The sequence below is a fragment of the Ambystoma mexicanum genome, chromosome 6p (genome assembly GCF_040938575.1).
Source record: "Ambystoma mexicanum isolate Mex_15411 chromosome 6p, UKY_AmexF1_1, whole genome shotgun sequence".
In the NCBI taxonomy this organism is placed as follows: Eukaryota; Metazoa; Chordata; class Amphibia; order Caudata; family Ambystomatidae; genus Ambystoma; species Ambystoma mexicanum.
In genome coordinates, this window is record NC_090935.1 from 1410555095 (window position 1) to 1410572778 (window position 17684).

Below are 17684 nucleotides of genomic sequence, written 5' to 3' on the forward strand. Positions count from 1 at the left end.
GCACTAAAAGGCAGTACAAAATAGTGGATGCACAGTTGGAAACAAAATTCGAAAAAATGTAGGTGAGGCCAGCTAGGTCAGAATACAAATATTAGAATGACAGCATACAAAAGGAATGCCAGAGCAGGATACAAGTGTAAGTACATCCAGATTACGGGAAATGAGAAAGCAGCGAAAAGCAGCAGTTGGCTCAGGCATAGTTCTGCAAGCGGCTAGATTTGAATTGCACATATGTAGGACAGTGCGGTCAGTACAGTCACACACAAGTTGTACACTAGCAGTGTTTGAAAGATTCTTGTGTGGACATAGAGGAAGAAACTGACATGTTTATAGTCAAGTGTAGGTACAGAAGTGTTGGGCAGGTTGAAAAGTCTCTGGGGGAAAAAGGCTGACTTTGGACCAGGGCTAGCGGCATGGTGGTAAGAGGAGTGTGTGCTCGGAGAGAGTTTAATGAGGGCTTTAGACGGAGGCAAGGGCTCAGACTGAAGAGAAAGATGGGCCAGGAGTGCAGAGGAGTAAAAACAGCAAAAAGTGCTTGTCCACTTGAAAAGTAAAGCAAAAGCAGCAGGTAGATGGCTCATGAAGGCCAGCATGGCAGCCATGGCCATGGCGTCCGTGGCTGGTCAGGCCAGACAGGGGCCTTAGCATGGGCCTTTGAGGGGGCTGGCTCCTCCACAAGCCGGCTCCTGTGATTGGTAAATTGAGTCGAGGTAGAGCCAATAGGCATCTGTGCATGTGGGCTCAGATGGAGGCCGAGAACAAAGGAGAAACTGCGACGGCCATCTTTAAATAAATGGCAAAGTAATGGAGTAAGTAGAAAACCGCCCACAGCCCACCCTTGGCCTACCTTAAGAGGTGCTCGCCTGCATCAGGACGGTGGCCGGCTGGTGCAAGGCACGCAACTCCAACGAGCAGGCAGAGACCCCGGTCTCACAGAAAGAGTGAGCAGGAAGGCGTGTGGCCAAGTGTGGGCCTTGGAGGGGTCAGCTCCTTCGCCAGATGGCTCCCGTGATTGTCAAATTGAGGAGAGAGAGAGCCAATCGGTGTCTGTGCAGGAGGGCTCAGAAGGAGGCCGAGAACAAAGGAGAAACTGCACCGGCCATTTTATAATAAATGGCAAAAAATTGGAATAAGTAGAAAACAGCACAGAGCCCACCTTGAGCCTACCTTAAGAGGCGCTCGCTGGCGGCAGGGTGGTTCAAGGCCCGCAACTCCAACGAACAGGCAGAGACTCTGGTCTTGTGGAAAATGGGTTACAGCCAGAGAGGCAGAGGACCTGCCTCTACAGAAAGAACAGCCAAGAGATAAGTGTGAGCACACCTAAACACAAAGAATGTGAGTGCTTGAAAGATCTGCCAGGGCTGCAATAGCCCTCCTGTTTTAGGAATCAGAGCTACAAGAAAACTCAGAGACTTGGTTTAAACCAGAGACTTTGGGTTTCTCTAGAACATTTGTTGTTGAATCCAACTTCATTAAGTTCTTTTTCTATGTTGTCCAACCCCAGTTTAGGGAAGTCAGTAAAAACCTGGATAATCATTACTCAGTAAAAGGTTATTTGGTGATTCTGGCATTGTGATTGATTTGATATATGATATGATATTATAGGTTATTTATAACACGCTTAATACCCAGAGGTTTCTAAGTGTGGACCCAGGGATCGAACCTGTGTTGCTGCGTGTCGTCTTGCTTCTAGGGCGAGCATGTTGCCCCTAGGCTATCTTCCGAGAGATTGTGCCTTGGATTAAAAAAATAACTCCTTTCAAATATATAAACTAGGGGTTGATGGAAAGCTCCAAAGACAGGGAAAAGGGATTATATAAAGTGTGCAATTAGCATGACCCAAAGTTATAATTCCCTCGTAAACATGTAATGTTATCTCTGAGTCTGTCTGGTGTTGTCCCACTCAGCTTTGTGACATGACATTTAAGGCTGAGGGGGTTGAGGTCCTGGTTCTGATTCGGTGCCGTCATGCACCCATAGCCTCTCCAGAGGTTATGAAGGCTAATTGGTGCTATGGCAATGGCAAGCTGAGGTGACTATTAGTAGCGTGTGGTACAGGGGGCTAAATAGTGGGCTTTTCTCCCTGCCCATGAACGGGCCTGATCCCAGCTTCTGCAGTGGAAACGGAGTGAGGTGGAGTGGTAGACCCTCGGCTGGGACCGTGCTTGCCTTGCCTGACCTTGCCTTCCCTCGACCTGTTGCCTATCATTGATTTCTGATTTCAGAGAGTAGCAACAATGGGAGCCAAGTCCAAGTTACAGAGGGGCAAAAGTGTTGGCAAGGCTGTGTGCAAAGCCACAAGTTAGCATGCATCTCCTTGCTCAGAACGCTTGACTCAATCATCCAAGACAATGCAAAAATACTTAAAACACCATAAAGTGGGTGCTTAGAAGTCATATAGGTGAGGTCCTTCTTGGAGATCTTGGCATCCTGAACAAGGGAGCGATTGGGGAAAAGATGCAGAAGATGCAGGAGATGCAGGAGGGCAGCTGGATTCCCCACCTTTGATTACAACAGCGTCCCAGAGGCCCAGAACAACTGAAATGGGGACAATGCTTGATTCTCTGTGATTGCCCTGACTCCACTGACTCTACTTAACTTGTTTGAGAAGCCTAGTCCAGCTAAGGCACCAAGGGTTGCTGACGTCACCGATGGGACTTCAACCCCAGCCAGTGGAGCACTGGGATAAATGAGAAAAACCTGTGTAGGTAGCAGCTTATTTCCCCCTGTTCCAAGTGGTGAGGGGTGGTCGTGTCATTCTATATCCCCCGCAAGCAGCAGGCAGTACTCGCGCAGCCATCATGCAGAAGAACTGAGCCATCAGATAGATCTCTGCTGGAGACTTTGGAGAGGTCCATTGATCAATATTAAACAGTGAATTGCTTGACGTCTGTACCATCTACCATGGACTCTCATGAGGGGAATGCTGATTGTGCGGAAACTGAGCTGCAAGCTGCCCAGGGGAATCAAATGCTGCTCTTGAATATAGAACCCACTGTTCAACGCATCAACAGTGACGCTCTCTGTAGAAAGCCTAAATTAGTAAACCGTAATTTGGTAGTCCCACTGTTTAGAGAGGTGATTGTTGATCCAATAGACAAAGTGACAGTGGCAGATATAGGAGAGGCTGCAGAGGAGTGATAGGAAATCGGGGTCGGCTCGATTTCCCGGGAAAAGAAAACCACCTTCCCCATCATTCCAGCACCATCTGAGAGAGGGACCCTTTCAGTGATGGATGAGCAAATGGACTCCTCTAATGGTACAGATAGCATGCATGACACTGACTCTTATTCTCAGCAATCTAAAGTCTGTCGAATTCAGGGTGATGACGAAGGGGGAGATTATAGTATTAATAGAGGCCAGCATTCCTCAAGGGAATACTGGAGTCATGGATGAATGACATCAGTCTCTCTATAGATAATATTAAGGATGAGATTCATACATTGCAGGCCACACGAGCCAGGGATGAGTAGCACCTAGATAAATGCCTAGATGCCATTTTAAAGTTGACCATGGATAGTATCCCTCAAGAGGTCATGAATAATAAGAAATGTCCACAGGTGGACACTTGGACTCAGACTGAACATTCTTGTGGTCAAGTCCTTGAACAAGGACCTGCTACGCCCGACAATCACACTTCCACAGAGAACAGGCCCGTCCTTGTATTTGTATTTGTTTATTATTTGTATCGCACACCGAACCCTGAGGTAGCTGGGCGCTTGAAATACTTGAGGTTACATACAGTTAAGGCAGAACACATTTGCAATATACAATATTGTACAGGAATAGTTACAAGAAAGTTACAGAGAGGACCCTGGTTACAGATGGGTCAGTACAATTATATGGATATAAGACAGTTGTACAGGAGTCAAATGGTGGTAGTGCTGGTCTTTGGTGGGGAAGATTTGTTACTCAGCCATTCTTTTATTTTGGCTTTGAATGTGAGGAAGGAGGGTTCTTGTCTGAGGGGAATGGGGAGGGAGTTCCATTGTTTTGCCGCTTGGACAGGGAAACTGGTTCCACCAGCAGTTTTGAGCTCGAATTTTGGTACCACAAGGCTATGCGAGTGGGCTGACCTGGTGACTCGAGTGGGTTGGTGTTTATGTACCTTATCAGAGAGGTATTTGGGGGCTGATTTCGAGAGGCATTTGTGTGTGATAGCCAATGTCCATAGAGTAATTCTGTCATGGATGGGCAACCAGTTTGTATTGTCTCTGATAGAGGAAATGTGGCATGTTTACGGTCTTCACATTGTCTTTGGTAGCCACTAAAGGTCAACTTCGATGTTTTGGACAACCAAGAGCTTAAAGCTTCTGTGTGAGGGAACTCATTGAAAGTGAATAGTGGAGTGGCTAACGGGGCAAATCTGCCTTCGTTGGTTGAGTTATTATATCCTGATATGAGCAGACAGGAACCTACAGCCAACCTGGGATCGTCAAATGTCATCCAAGGCAGAGGGCACGTATCAAACCTGCTCCTGGCACACCCAAAGGTGTCTGAGAGTACAGATAGCCAAGGTCTGACAGAATGCCCCGTGGTGGATTCCCTAGCAGGTTGAAGAAAAGGAAACATCATCTGTTGCTTCAAAGGCCTGAATCATGGTAACAAGAATTCATATAAGAGATTACTGATCAAAGCAGTGACCGAAACTCTGGGGACTCATGATTTATCCTTTAAAAATTGTTCAGTAACGGGAATCCTTTCAGACTGCATTTACTCCTTGGCGGCAATATGAGATTCGAGACAGTAAATCATCATCTGCGAGCAGCCATATTGAATTGTGCGGATGCTATGGCACTCAGAGGTGTAGAAGTATATCAGGAGAAGCAGCATGTCATATGTCATTTACTTGATACTTGGCACACCGTGTGATTTCACGGCAAACTCGAAGGGCATGACATGCACACATGTGGGTCAACACAGCTAGAGCTCAATGGCCCCCTGGTTTTAGCGAATATGATGGGCTTGAACCAAGTAGTCTTGGAGGGTGCATTGGGCAGATTCTCTCTACCCATGTTAACGAGTAGAGCAAAGGACACTGTTTATGAATGTATTGCACATGTTCCCCTATCCAGGCTCTAACAATGACAAAAGCTGTCTGTGTTTCATAAATAATGTCTCATGGAATGTTGCTGGCCCTAGAACTAGACTCAACGATCCTGACTTTGTGCCATTTTCGGAAAAAGCAGACATTCTGTTATTACAGGAGATGTTGGCTGTGGACACGATTCACATGGATAATTGTGAGGCTTTTAGTGTGAAGGCATCACCAACGTAAGGGGTAGGAACCGTGCGGGTCTTGCCACATATGTGTTGTGTTCTCAGAAGGTCAGGAAGACTCAGCTATTCTCCACCTAGCCAACATCGTTAATTATGGATGTAGAATTGGCTGATGGCACTTTGTGGAGCATAGCCAATTTGTATAATGCACCCTATGATAATGGCAGCATTGGGCCTCTGGTGGGGTTGGTGGATGTAATGCACCTTGTAAGAAACTGTGAAGGACCCCCGCTGGATATTACATTCTTACTGGGTGGTGACTTTAACTTAAAAATGGGAAACTACGGCGGCACTTTTGATGGCACCGTAGAGGAGGACATGGCATTTGGTATTTATTCACCAGTCCCAACAGAGAACAGTGCGGATAGCAGGGGCATGCCATTTATGGATACTCTTATTGAACTGGGGCATTGGGCAGTAAATGGAATATTTCATCCGATGTTCCGGGCAAGCATACCTTTGTATATTCCAGATATTGTTCAATTATTGACTACTTTATAATGGCCATCGAAAATTGGTCTAGGATTAGAGATTTCCAGGTGGACCTGTGGCTTGAAAGCAATCACAACCCCCTTGTCTTGATGGTATGGACTAGGAATGCAACCCTCTTACTGGGGGACAGGAAGGTCGAAGTGGGTAGGTATAAAACATTGCGCTGGGGAAACCGTGATTCAGACCTGGTGTTTACTAGAGTAATGCATCCAATCGTAGATAATTTGGAGAAATATCTACACCCTGGTGTTGCTGACAAGGTCAAATGGCTGGTATGGCGTGATATAACACCAATTATCAGTCAGGCTGGTATGGGGTGATATAACACCAATTATCAGCCAGGCATTTAGGAAATTCCTACTGTATCAAAAACAGACCCAGAGAGTGCACAGTGGTTTAAGGCAAAATGTAGATTTGCAAAACAAACCCTTATCTGCACGTAGGAAGCGAAATAGAGATCAAGAGGAAATAGCCAGAGCCAGTGTACTTAACAAGAAGACCATAAAAACTAGGCACCTTGCATGCTGGCAGAGCTAGCATGGTTAAAATTAGAGAGGGCTGCGATGTCAGACAACCTAATGGATTACTGGAGAACCGTCTCTGATGGATTGCGCACTAATGATAAACCCACGGATGGTCATATTGATTTCGTGGGGGAAGTTAAATGAACAAACATTTCTCAACTTTGTACGGTAATTCATGTAATTAGAGGGGCAAGAGTACTTTACCTTCTGATTGACATCTGTAATACTTGGCAGATTATTAGTTCAAGCCTGGTGGTGTCAAAGTAGCTATGGCTCTCCCAGGGGATGGCCAATGGCAAATCAGCAAGACCTGACACAATCCTGATCGAGTTTTCTAAACAGGAGATGCTGATGTGGGTGCCAGTAGGTGCTCAGTTCTTTAACATAATCTGAAGGCCCTACCTGACTCTTGGAGGGAGGCGATTATGGTACCAATCTTTAAGAAGGGTGACAGAAGTGATCCAGCATGCTTCCATCCAACTTATCTAATTGGCACATCAGCAAAATGGTTTGGATGGGTGTTGCATGGAAGGAACATGGATTGGGTCAAAGAAAATCGAATTCTCTCAGAGTATCAGTCTGGATTTTGCAAGGGCATCGGCACAGTTGATCAAATACTGAACTTGAGCTTGGTCTTGGATAAGTATGTCCGTGGTTATAAAGAAACAATCTATCTGGGCTTCATGCACCTTCCAACTGCATTTGATTACATTAAGCATGGCAAGCTTTGGGAATTACTATGTGTACTAGGTATGCCAGAGGAGATCTTGCAAGTCATGGTTCAAACGCATTCAAATGTATGGCCAAGAGTCAGATGGGGACCTGAGGTAAAATAACTCAGGCAATTCCAATCACTCGAGGAGTGAGGAAGGGGTGCATATTAGCCCTGCTACTTTTCAATCTGTATATAAACGTATTGCTGAACACACCGCTTGACCTGACGAGTGATGTCCCCAGTATGCTGATGATGCAGTTTTGATAGACCGAACAAAGCAGTCTCTGAAAACATTGGTCAATGGGTTTAATAACTATATGCGGCAGAAAGACTTGAAAGTAAATGTGGGGAAGTCAAAGGTCATGTACGTGGGTAGTAGTAAACCTCTGGGAAATATAATGTCCTTAGAAGGTAAGAAATTGGATTGGGTTTCTAACTTTCGCCGCTTAGGCGTTACGATTTCCTGTGATCTGAGGTGGTCCCCACATATTAAGGAACAAACAACAATGTCTTTGCAAATCAATGGTTCAATTTTGAGATATGGTTTGAGACTGGGTGGGATGCTAATAAACCATATTGTCCGCATTTATTCAGCAAAATCAGCACAATTGTTGATTTATGGTGCAGCTGTGTGGGGTTACCATATCCCAAAGGCAGCCCAGATCAGTGATAATCACTTCCTGAGGAAAATGTGGGCGTGCCTCAAGGTTTTCCAGAGTACTTGCTACACGAAGAACTTGACTTTGTCTATAAAGAAGATCTCATACTATGACAAACTTTAACCCATTGGCTACGCCTATGGGGAAACTCTCATCTGCTGTTAACTATAACCTAGGTGAGAGACGTCATGACCTCAAATATGTATGGATTTTATCCTCGGTTAAATTACATTAAGTCATTCTTTCGCATGCTGGTTGCATGCATTTCTTCAGTGGGGGACCATTGGTTGGCAACGTCAGAAAAAGGGAGTTATTGGACAGCCTTATTTCCTATAGAGCAAATGCTAGGAAGAGAAATTATTTGTAAAAACAAAGTGTGCAATTTTACCATAGGAGCATCCCTGTTGCAGTTGCTAAGACTGGTTACACCCAGTGGTTTCGAAACTAAACCCAAGGTAAAGGGCAATTATTCTTAGTTTTATAGAAATTCTACTATTTATATAAACAATACTGTACCCTTTTCGCAGAACAATTGTACAACTGGGCGGTAGTACGTATGCTCTTGATTCAACACGCACGACTTGCAACAGTTTTTTGCCCTATATTTGCGGCTTTGAGAAAGAATTTCCTCCTCTCAATATTGAGGGTGTGAGGTGTTAGACACGTTCAACCAGCCCATAGGCTTCTTTTATCAGTTTCAGATTTGTTTACTGCACACTGGGCCTTATTAGGAGGATGGCGGTAGCCGTGTCTATAATACAGGCACGGCTGCCGCCGGTATTTTTTTTTCCTGCGCCCAAGAATGGGCAATTGCCGGGTTATTTCGGCCTTGCCGGACCCGGTATTTGCCTATTCCTGGGCACCGGAAATAATTCTTCCCCGGGCTGAAATGGGAATGGAGAAGCTGGATGCACCGGCACTGTTATAAACGGTGCCGGTGCATCAGACATGCTGTGCTTGCAGGTGCCGCTCTGCCTGCCAGGTCAAAACTGGCGGGCAGAGAGACACCCGCAAGCACAACTCGTAGTTTCACGGTCCGGGAACTATGGTACTTTTGTTGAATAGCAAATCATTGTGAATGAAATATCCTATGTGCTGCTTATTTTAATGTATTATGCGTATAGGTTGCTTTATCTTATTTTATGTCTTTTGTATATGCATTGTTGTTATATTATATTTAAATTGTATACTCTTTGAGGGAAAAGATTATTTTCCGAATAAAGTAAGAAACACAAAAAACAGGAGACATTTAAACCTCATGCTTTTTTATCACTACTTCTTAGGTCAAGTTGGATTTTTTGAGATGGAATGAACCATCCATATTGGTAGTACAAGGCAATGTGCTGGAGAAAATTGTGGGACTTTCTTTTTTTTTTGTTGTTTCCTCTGTGTTACTGAATGCTCCATCACAGATCTATGCATTATTCATGCATCTAAATGATTCGCAAGTACGAACAATCACGTGACCACGTTTAACCAATCGTTATGTTCACTTTCCTCCTCTGTGTTATGAACGTGCTGTATTGTATATTTAGATTTTTACGAGTGAGCAAGTTTTACGGCATGTGACAGGTTAAAGGCTGGCAGCTTGGTGTTTGCTACCACCAAGGTAGTGATTTGCTAGAGCACACGGATGGGACATGTTTTATTGCAATCATTATAGAGCGAGAGCTAGTTGAATGCTCTTTCAGGGAATTTACTTAGCTACAGAAAGTTCACAAATCTTTCGCCAGACAATTATTTTCCAGGAAAGCTAGTTTAAGAGGCTCTTTCATCTAAGATTTACACCTGCCAAAGCTATCAATAACCGTCCCATCAGCCCCGTCTTCACTATCTAATCAATGCCCTGAAGAATAATTAGAAACCGTCTTTTCCAAACAGATAGCGCTGACCATTATTGTACAAAGATGATGTCACCGAGCAGATCTGTCTCTGTTACAGCTGCACCCAACTGTCTCCAGCAAATGTGAGTGCAGTATTAGAGGTTATTTTCGTTGCCGGTCCGACTGCTATGTTAACTAAGAATATTGCCTATATGCATTTTCAGGACCTAATTTGGAGATCAGCTCGTTAATGAGGATGGGCAATGACGATTCTTCTCCAGTTAATTTCCCAAAGGAATACAACAGCGGCAACAGCCTGCCAGTTAATGAACAGCGTAATGTAGGTGAAAAGTGCTGCACTATCAGAATTTCCTTTGTTTGCTGTTTGCTCACTTGATGAATTTGATTAGTTCTTGCTAGAGAGACTTTGAGCTATCCCACAGCTAACGTATGAACAGTAGCAGAAACAACTTTTACAGCTCTTAAAGGTACAGAGATCTTCTGATTGACCGATTGAACCAGGTGTTTACATTTGTTTTGGTGTTAAACAAGTTTCGTTTTCAATTTTAGAGACATTATTTCAATATAATGTAATATTGTAATTAGTAGTGGCAATGTGCATTACATGAAATACAGTAAAGGCATGCTGGGAAAAGTGAGGGCTGGGGAGAGTGGAGACGCATAAATATAGTAGTACTATGGGCTGACAAATCCTTCCAAAACAGAACCAAAATAATACGAGCATTTTGTGGGCAATATATGACAAAGAAAAAGCAATACGCATGATATCTTGAGAGAATGATCAAACTCTATGCTGAAATTGATATCAAGGAAGGTTAAAGGGCCTCATTACGAGTCATGCCGGTAAGGGAAAAATGATGCTGGAATTTAAATGCCGGCATCATTTAACGTCCCGTAGCATTCTGACCCGCAAACCCGGCATTAACGGCACCGTTATCTACGGTGCCGTTAATAGCGGCATAGGCGCGTACACGCGCCTCTTCGGGTAGTAAATACCGGCATGCCGGTAACAGGGGCAATCACAACCCACGCAAACATGCAAATACCGGCATCGCGATCACGGAAATAAAGGGCTGCATGATGCCTGAAAATCAGGCATCGCGGACCACCCGCAAACAGCAGCCAAGATACAAGGCAGCTGCCACAGGTGCACACAATCCCCACAGGTGGAGTCAAAGGAGGCTGTGCCAGTATGAACTGAGCAAACCCACACACCACACCCCCCCCAGGTGTAGGCAATGCAGAGTGGGCCAGTACAAAAGGAGCACACCCACACACCACACCCCTTCCTACACCAAAATGCTACCACTAGCATTTGCAATCATGGCGCAGGAGGACATGCCTATACTGCTACAACTCCAGCAACAACAACAACAACAAAAACAACAGCAGCAAGAACAGGCAGCACAGAGGAGACCCAGGAGGAGAAGGAGGGTGAGACAGGCCCAGCAATTACCACCAGCGCAGCCACCAGTGCCTCGTAGGCAGCCACCAATCCCTTGCACCAGACCCAGCCCATTCAACCTAACCCCTGAGCAGATCCACACCCTGTACCGGTTGGACCGTGACACCATCACCACCATAGTGGACATGATACAGAATGACATGCCCAATTGTGTCGGTGCCATCGACTGCACCCATGTGGAATTGGTAGTCCCCCATGCCACAGAGGCGGTGTACCGCAATCGCAAGCAATACCACTCCATCAATGTGCAAATGGTATGTGACTCCAGCAAGATCATCACTCATTGCTGCGCCCGATTTCCTGGATCCACACATGATGCCATGGTACAGCGCAACTCCACGCTACCCGATCTCATGGAGCGACATGCTGGACCACGTGCCTGGCTGCTCGGTGAGTTGCACAACAGGCCCATGGCCATGCTGTGGGGTACTCATGTGTGCGGATGCAGAAGGGGGGGATAGTACACCTGGGTGGGAAAGGGGGGGATAGTACACCTGGGTGGGAAAAGGGAGGGGGGATAGTACACCTGGGTGGGAAAGGGGGGGGGTAGTACACCTGGGTGGCAATAGCCAGTGAGTGTAGAATGAATGCAGAGCTAAAAACTCCTCACCTGACACAGCCAAACTGAAAATGACACATCACTGGGCCACATATCACAAATGATGCAAATGGATGACAACAAGTAAGAGGCACAACCAGGCCACCATGGTGATGGCAAGCAATGCATGACTGAATAGGATGGCAACTGTGCCAATGCGGCCAGTGTGACCATGCATAGCAAAGAGTATACTGCATGATTTGGAGGCTAAACATTGTCGCACTGCCACAGCACATCTGCCTCAGCATGCATGCTTACACCCTGCATCATCTATTCAACCCCATCCAGTGTTCCACACCTCTTTACAGTATACATTCCATATAGGTGACTATTTGGTACACGTACAGGGACATGTGCATGCTCACACCTAATAGCTGCTGCCATGACCGTGCTCCCTGAAGGTGTCAGTTCAGAGTGACACACACCTATTTGTATCTGCTTGCAGGTGATGGAGGATATCCCTTGAGGCCGTGGCTACTTACCCCTGTGCGGAACCCACAGAACAGCCATGAAGCGGAGTACAATTGTGTGCACACTCGTACCCGTGTTGTGATTGAGCAGGCCTTTGGCCTGTTGAAGGCGCGGTTCCGCTGCCTAAACAGGTCTGGTGGGGCACTCCTATATAGGCCTGAGAAGGTGGCAAAGATCACCATGGCCTGTGTCATGCTGAACAACATGTGCGTCCGAAGGAATGTACCACTGCCACCTGACATTGACATGCATGGCCCGGGTGAGGATGAAGGGGATGGAGACAGAGGTGAAGGAGCCCCCCTGCCAGTACGTCATGCACGGGACGGCCATGCTGTACGCCAAGCACTAATTGACGAATACTTTTAAGATACAAGGACCATGAATGACTTTTGTCAGTCAGAAACTGGGACAATGTGAGCATGCACAAAGGGAATGTTGTAATTTGGACATTGAACACCGTAACACATTAAATGGATGCACACCAAAAATAACAATGTCCAGCCATGGATTGTTCTGCAGAAAACTTGTGTATTATATGAAAGCGCAAAATTGTGCCCACTCCCCCCTCCCACAATCCCCCAACAAAATCCCTCTCCCACCCCACAAACCCTCAAAACACCCCTGGTAACTCCCTCTCCCACCCCACAAACCCTCAAAACACCCCTGGTAACTCCCTCTCCCACCCCACAAACCCTCAAAACACCCCTGTTAACTCCCTCTCCCACCCCACAGATGCAAAGTGTCCCCATGTGTGCAACGGACAGTGCTCCCTTCCACAATGTGTTTTGCCACAATGTCATTGTCCGTGCATTCACTTCTTTTGGACTTTAGCGTCGGGTGGTGCCATGGCCGTCTGTCGTGCGCTCCTCCTTTTGTGATGCACCGGACTGGATTGCGCCAAGGTTGGTAGGGCTAGTAGTTGTGTAGGAGTCTATTGTCAATCGACTGTCTGTGTGAAGGTGTGGCCGCTGCATCGGAGCGTTACCTGCAAGGATGGCCTCGTGAGTGTCCCCATGCACTCCCGGAAGGCACGCGTGGATGCCTCCACTGCTGCAGTATTGGCTGTTATTGCCCTTTCGATGGCACTCCTGGCCTCATTGCCTGCTTCCACCTGCTGGCGCATGATCTGGAGCATGTACTCCTGCCGGGCCTCGACCCTTGTCAGGCGGGCATCAAATGAGGTGTCGTCCGCAGGTCTGCAGGTTACTGGCAGGGTGGAGGAAGGCAGAGTGGAGGAAGGCAGAGTGGAGGAAAACAGAGTGGAGGAAGGCAGAGTGGAGGAAGGCAGAGTGGAGGAAGGCAGAGTGGAGGAAGGTAGAGTGGAGGAAGGGGCCTATGCGGAGCCATCCTCCGGGCACTGTCCTCAAACAGCGCATTGTCTGATTCCCCGAGGTCGGAATCATGTAGACACGGATCATCGAGGCACTCAGACTCCACTAGAGGTTGGGGCTGGCAATGTGGCTTGGGGTGGGTGTGCCAGGCATCATGTCTGATTCTTCTTCCACCTCTGTGGACACAACGTCCCTGTTGGCTGGCGGCAGGGCTACCACTGTTGTGGTTCTTTGTTGTTGGGCAGTGGGTGCAGGTGTCCCCTGCAGGGTTGGTGCCTTGTGTGGCACACTGGCTTTGGCAGGTGTCTTTTCCTTGGCCGGTTGTGTTGGGGTGTCCCTGGTCCCCTTGCGTGCACTGGACATGCTCGCACCCCTGTCCAGTGGTCCACCTTCATCATCGGTGCCTGGGGGATAGAAGAGATGCAGGTCATCAGTGATGTTGTCAAATGGCAGCTATGTTGAATTGCGGTGGGATATGTTCATGCATTCAGCCATCATTTCATTTCTGGTTTGTTGCTTTAGGTGTACTGAGGGGGTATGTGGGGAATCAATGCATGGCTGGTGGGGTAGCATTAGTTTGGTCTCTGTGTGGTGGGTGCATGGGCATGGTTGGGTCATGTGGAACCTCTGTTGGGATTGGGGTTGTCACTCAGCGTCCATGTGGTGCAGGGAGTGACAATGATTATTCTATGGATATGTTGATGCATCACCTTGCCCACTCTAACTTCCCCAGTTGGGCCACGTCATGTGTCGTGATACGTGGTTGTGATAGTACACTCACCTTCCTCTGTGGTGATTGCTGCGCCGACCTCCTGATCTCTGATCCCCTCAATGGTTTCGGGGTCAATGAAGCCACTTGCCGTCTCCTCCCATGGCATCAATTGGACTGGGGAGTGTGGGCCACCGCCTGTCGCCATTGCGGCTCTCCGGTTCTCAGACATGATCCTCCGGACACGGAGGCGGAGGTCGTCCCACCGCTTCCGGCAGTCGCGCACACTCCTTGGGGCGCACCCCACTGCTGTCACCTTCTGAGCTACCTCAGGCCAGACCTTTTTTTTTTGCGGGTTTGGGCCGCATGCTTTAGGTCTGTGCTGCGTATTACATCTGCATGCTCTTCCAGGGTGTTGGCGAGAATGGTGAGCTCAGCGTCCGAGAAACGCTGCTTCCTCTTCCTCTGTAAGGATTTCCTGCTGTCCTTGGACATGATGATGCTCCTCTGACACACTACGACACGGGAGGAGTGTTGGTTGTGGAGGATTGCAATGGATTGTGTTTTTAAAGATGGCGCCGGCCCATTTCCAGTTCCAGCGCGATGACGTAATTTCCGGGTCCCGTTTTGCGAACACGGTTATTCCATGCCGGAGTTACCGTGCCGGTGTTTAGGGGTTCATTAAAGGCGGTTACGGAGTGGACGCAAACCACAATGCCGGTATAGGGGGGTTGGTGGGACGTTACCGGGATGGCGGTTTTTCCACTACCGGCATAGGGGGACGCGCGTGCTCGCGCACTCGTGATCGGCCGCTGGTAGCGGGTTCTCGAGGGCACGGACACGCACTTCCTGCCATGCCGGTAATTGTGCCGGATTTTCCGGCCGACTCGTAATGAGGCCCAAAGTGTTTGTTTACATAACAGCAAGTATTACAATGTGTATTTTCTTTTTTGCTTACGATTTAGGTAATATTGTCACTGAGGTATTTTTCCATTTACGGAAATAAAATATATACTTCTATATTTTAAATATATGAAAGTTCCATGAGAGTGACCTGCAGTCATGGCTAACTGGACTCCAGATAGGAAGAGCATTTTTTCAGGTGGCTTATAACTTTGTCTATAAAACACCTTCACAAAAAATATAGACATGGCTCTGAAATTTGATCGAAGGATTTGTGCAGCTTTATCAAGGGAAGTAAAATACATTTTCCCATCCATTCTTTTGTATTGAATTATTTATTTTGACATTTGTAAAGCACACCTCCCCATGAGGCAACTGGGTGCATTTCTTTTTTGTGAGCGTACGTACAGTTTAATAATGTGTCACTTAACAGTTAAAGTTCAGTTAGAACTACATCAAATATTAATGCATACATATGTAAGAAGGTGTAACTTTGCAGTTCAAATTCAACCAATAACCAATCTTGTGTGAATAGCAGAGTGTTCAGAGTTTTGCGGAAGAACCAGAAGGAGGATTCAGATCTTAATGAAGATGGTAGTGCATTACAGTGTTTGGCAGCTACCAGTGGGAAGATATTACCCCCTGCTTTCTGTAGTTTATACTTAGAAACGGTGAGTAAATGTGTGTTGGCTGAGCGCGTAGGTCTATTGGATTTGTTTTTTGCGAATTTGTTAGATAAGTACTTAGGGGCTGAGTTTGAGATGCATTTGTGTGTGTCAGGAAAAGTTTGAACAGAATTCGATAAAGGGCCGGCAGACAGTGGACTTCCCATCTTGCTATAGTAATGTGATTGTTTTTTGAGATGTTAAGCGCTACTCTTGGAGCGTTATTTTGAATCACCTGAAGATTTTTTTATATTGCGTCTATTAGTGCCAGTGTAGAGGGCACTACAGTAGTCTAATCTGGATAAGATGACAGCTCCAGCAAAAGTGATGCAGCTGACTGAGGACAAGAAGGGTATGCAAGCAATGATAAGCTTAGATATATAGGCTGCCACTAATGATGTGGTATTGACTTGTCTAGTTAAGGTGAGAGCAGAATCAAGGTAAATGTCCAAGGTTTATACTTCTCTGCAGACATTGATGGCGATGCCATCAATAGCAAAGGATTTGAAGGCAACATCAAGTTTGTTAAGGCTGTGTTGTGAGCCGATTCTGTCTTTTTTAATCGTTATGGCAGAGGCCACATTCGGCCATCCAAGCCTGGATGGTTTGGTAGATTTCATTTGGTGATTCAGTGTCTTGGTCATATGTGCCTTTTATGGGTGTGAGGATTTGGGTGTCGTACGTGCACTTAGTGTAATTGACACCCAAGTCATGAAGAAGGTCAAATAGTGGTTTTGTGAAAATATTGTAGACTGTAGGGGAGACACAGGATGCTTGTGGAACTCAGCAGGTGACAGGAGATGGCAATGTTGCTGCAGAGATATATGTGATTATTGCGACGGCCGACAAAAAACCTTTACACCACATATATATGCGGGGGAGACCCCCGCAGCTCCCCCATATTAATATTATACTCTAACCCCCCCCCACATATATATGTGGTGTAAGGGGGGTTAAAAAAAAGTCTGCATTTTCGGCCGTCGCAATTCCCAGGTTCTATTGGTTAAGAAGGACTGAATCCAATGTCTGGCATTAGTTGAGAAATGAGCCGCTGAGCTGAGGTGTTTGCACAGTATGTTGTGGTTGACTAAGTCAAAGGCAGCTGAAAGGTCTAGCAGGAGAAGGAGTGCTAGGTTGCTCTTGTCTCTGACATTGGTACACCTTGCTCTTGTCTTTAATCTCATCCGTTTTTATTTTTAGATCCAACAAGGCTGACTCAGTGCTGTGTCCTGGGTGGAAACCTGATGGGCAGAGGCCTAAGAAGTTGTTGGTTTCTAAACAATGTTGGATTTGCAGATAGGCTGCTCGGTGGAGTATTTTGAGGAGGAAGGGTACTGTTGTTATGGGACGGTCATTTGTGGGTATATTGGGGTCTAAGGTAGGTTTCTTCAGTAGGGGGAGAACCCATACATCTTTAAGGTTAGTGGGGTCTGTACTTGTTTGAAAGGAGGCGTGGATTAGTGTTGTAATAAAAGTGATGAGTTTGGCCGTGCATTCTTTAATGACTGAGGCTGGGCATATGTCTCCTTGGCACCTAGAGGGTTTGAGGCTTGTGAATTTTCCACACTTCTGTTGTTGAGACTGGGTCTAAATCAAAATGAGTATTGAGATTCTGACTGTGTATATAGGAATCTGCAGGTTGATAGTTTCAACCTTTTTTGTTTGATTTTTGATTGAAGTAGGGCAATTTTGTATAGAAGAGCTTTTTGTATATCTGTGCACCAGGCAATGTCTTTAAGACAAGATTCTTGAGGAGGCACTGGTGACTCAACTTCACGTAGCATAGTGAATAACTCTTAAGTGCCAGAGTTGGCTTTGGTGATTCTTTCATTGTATGTGGAGCTTTTGGTTTGGATAATGGCCTTTTTATAGTTTTTAGACGTGCAAGTGAAAATGGCTTTGTTGGGTTGAGTAGTGGATTTTGTCCAGTTGATCTCAGTGGTTCTCTTAGTGCTCCGTAGGAATTTGAGGTTTGGGGTGCACTATGAGTTTAGGTGAGCATTTGGTTTAGCTTTGCGCAAGCTCAGT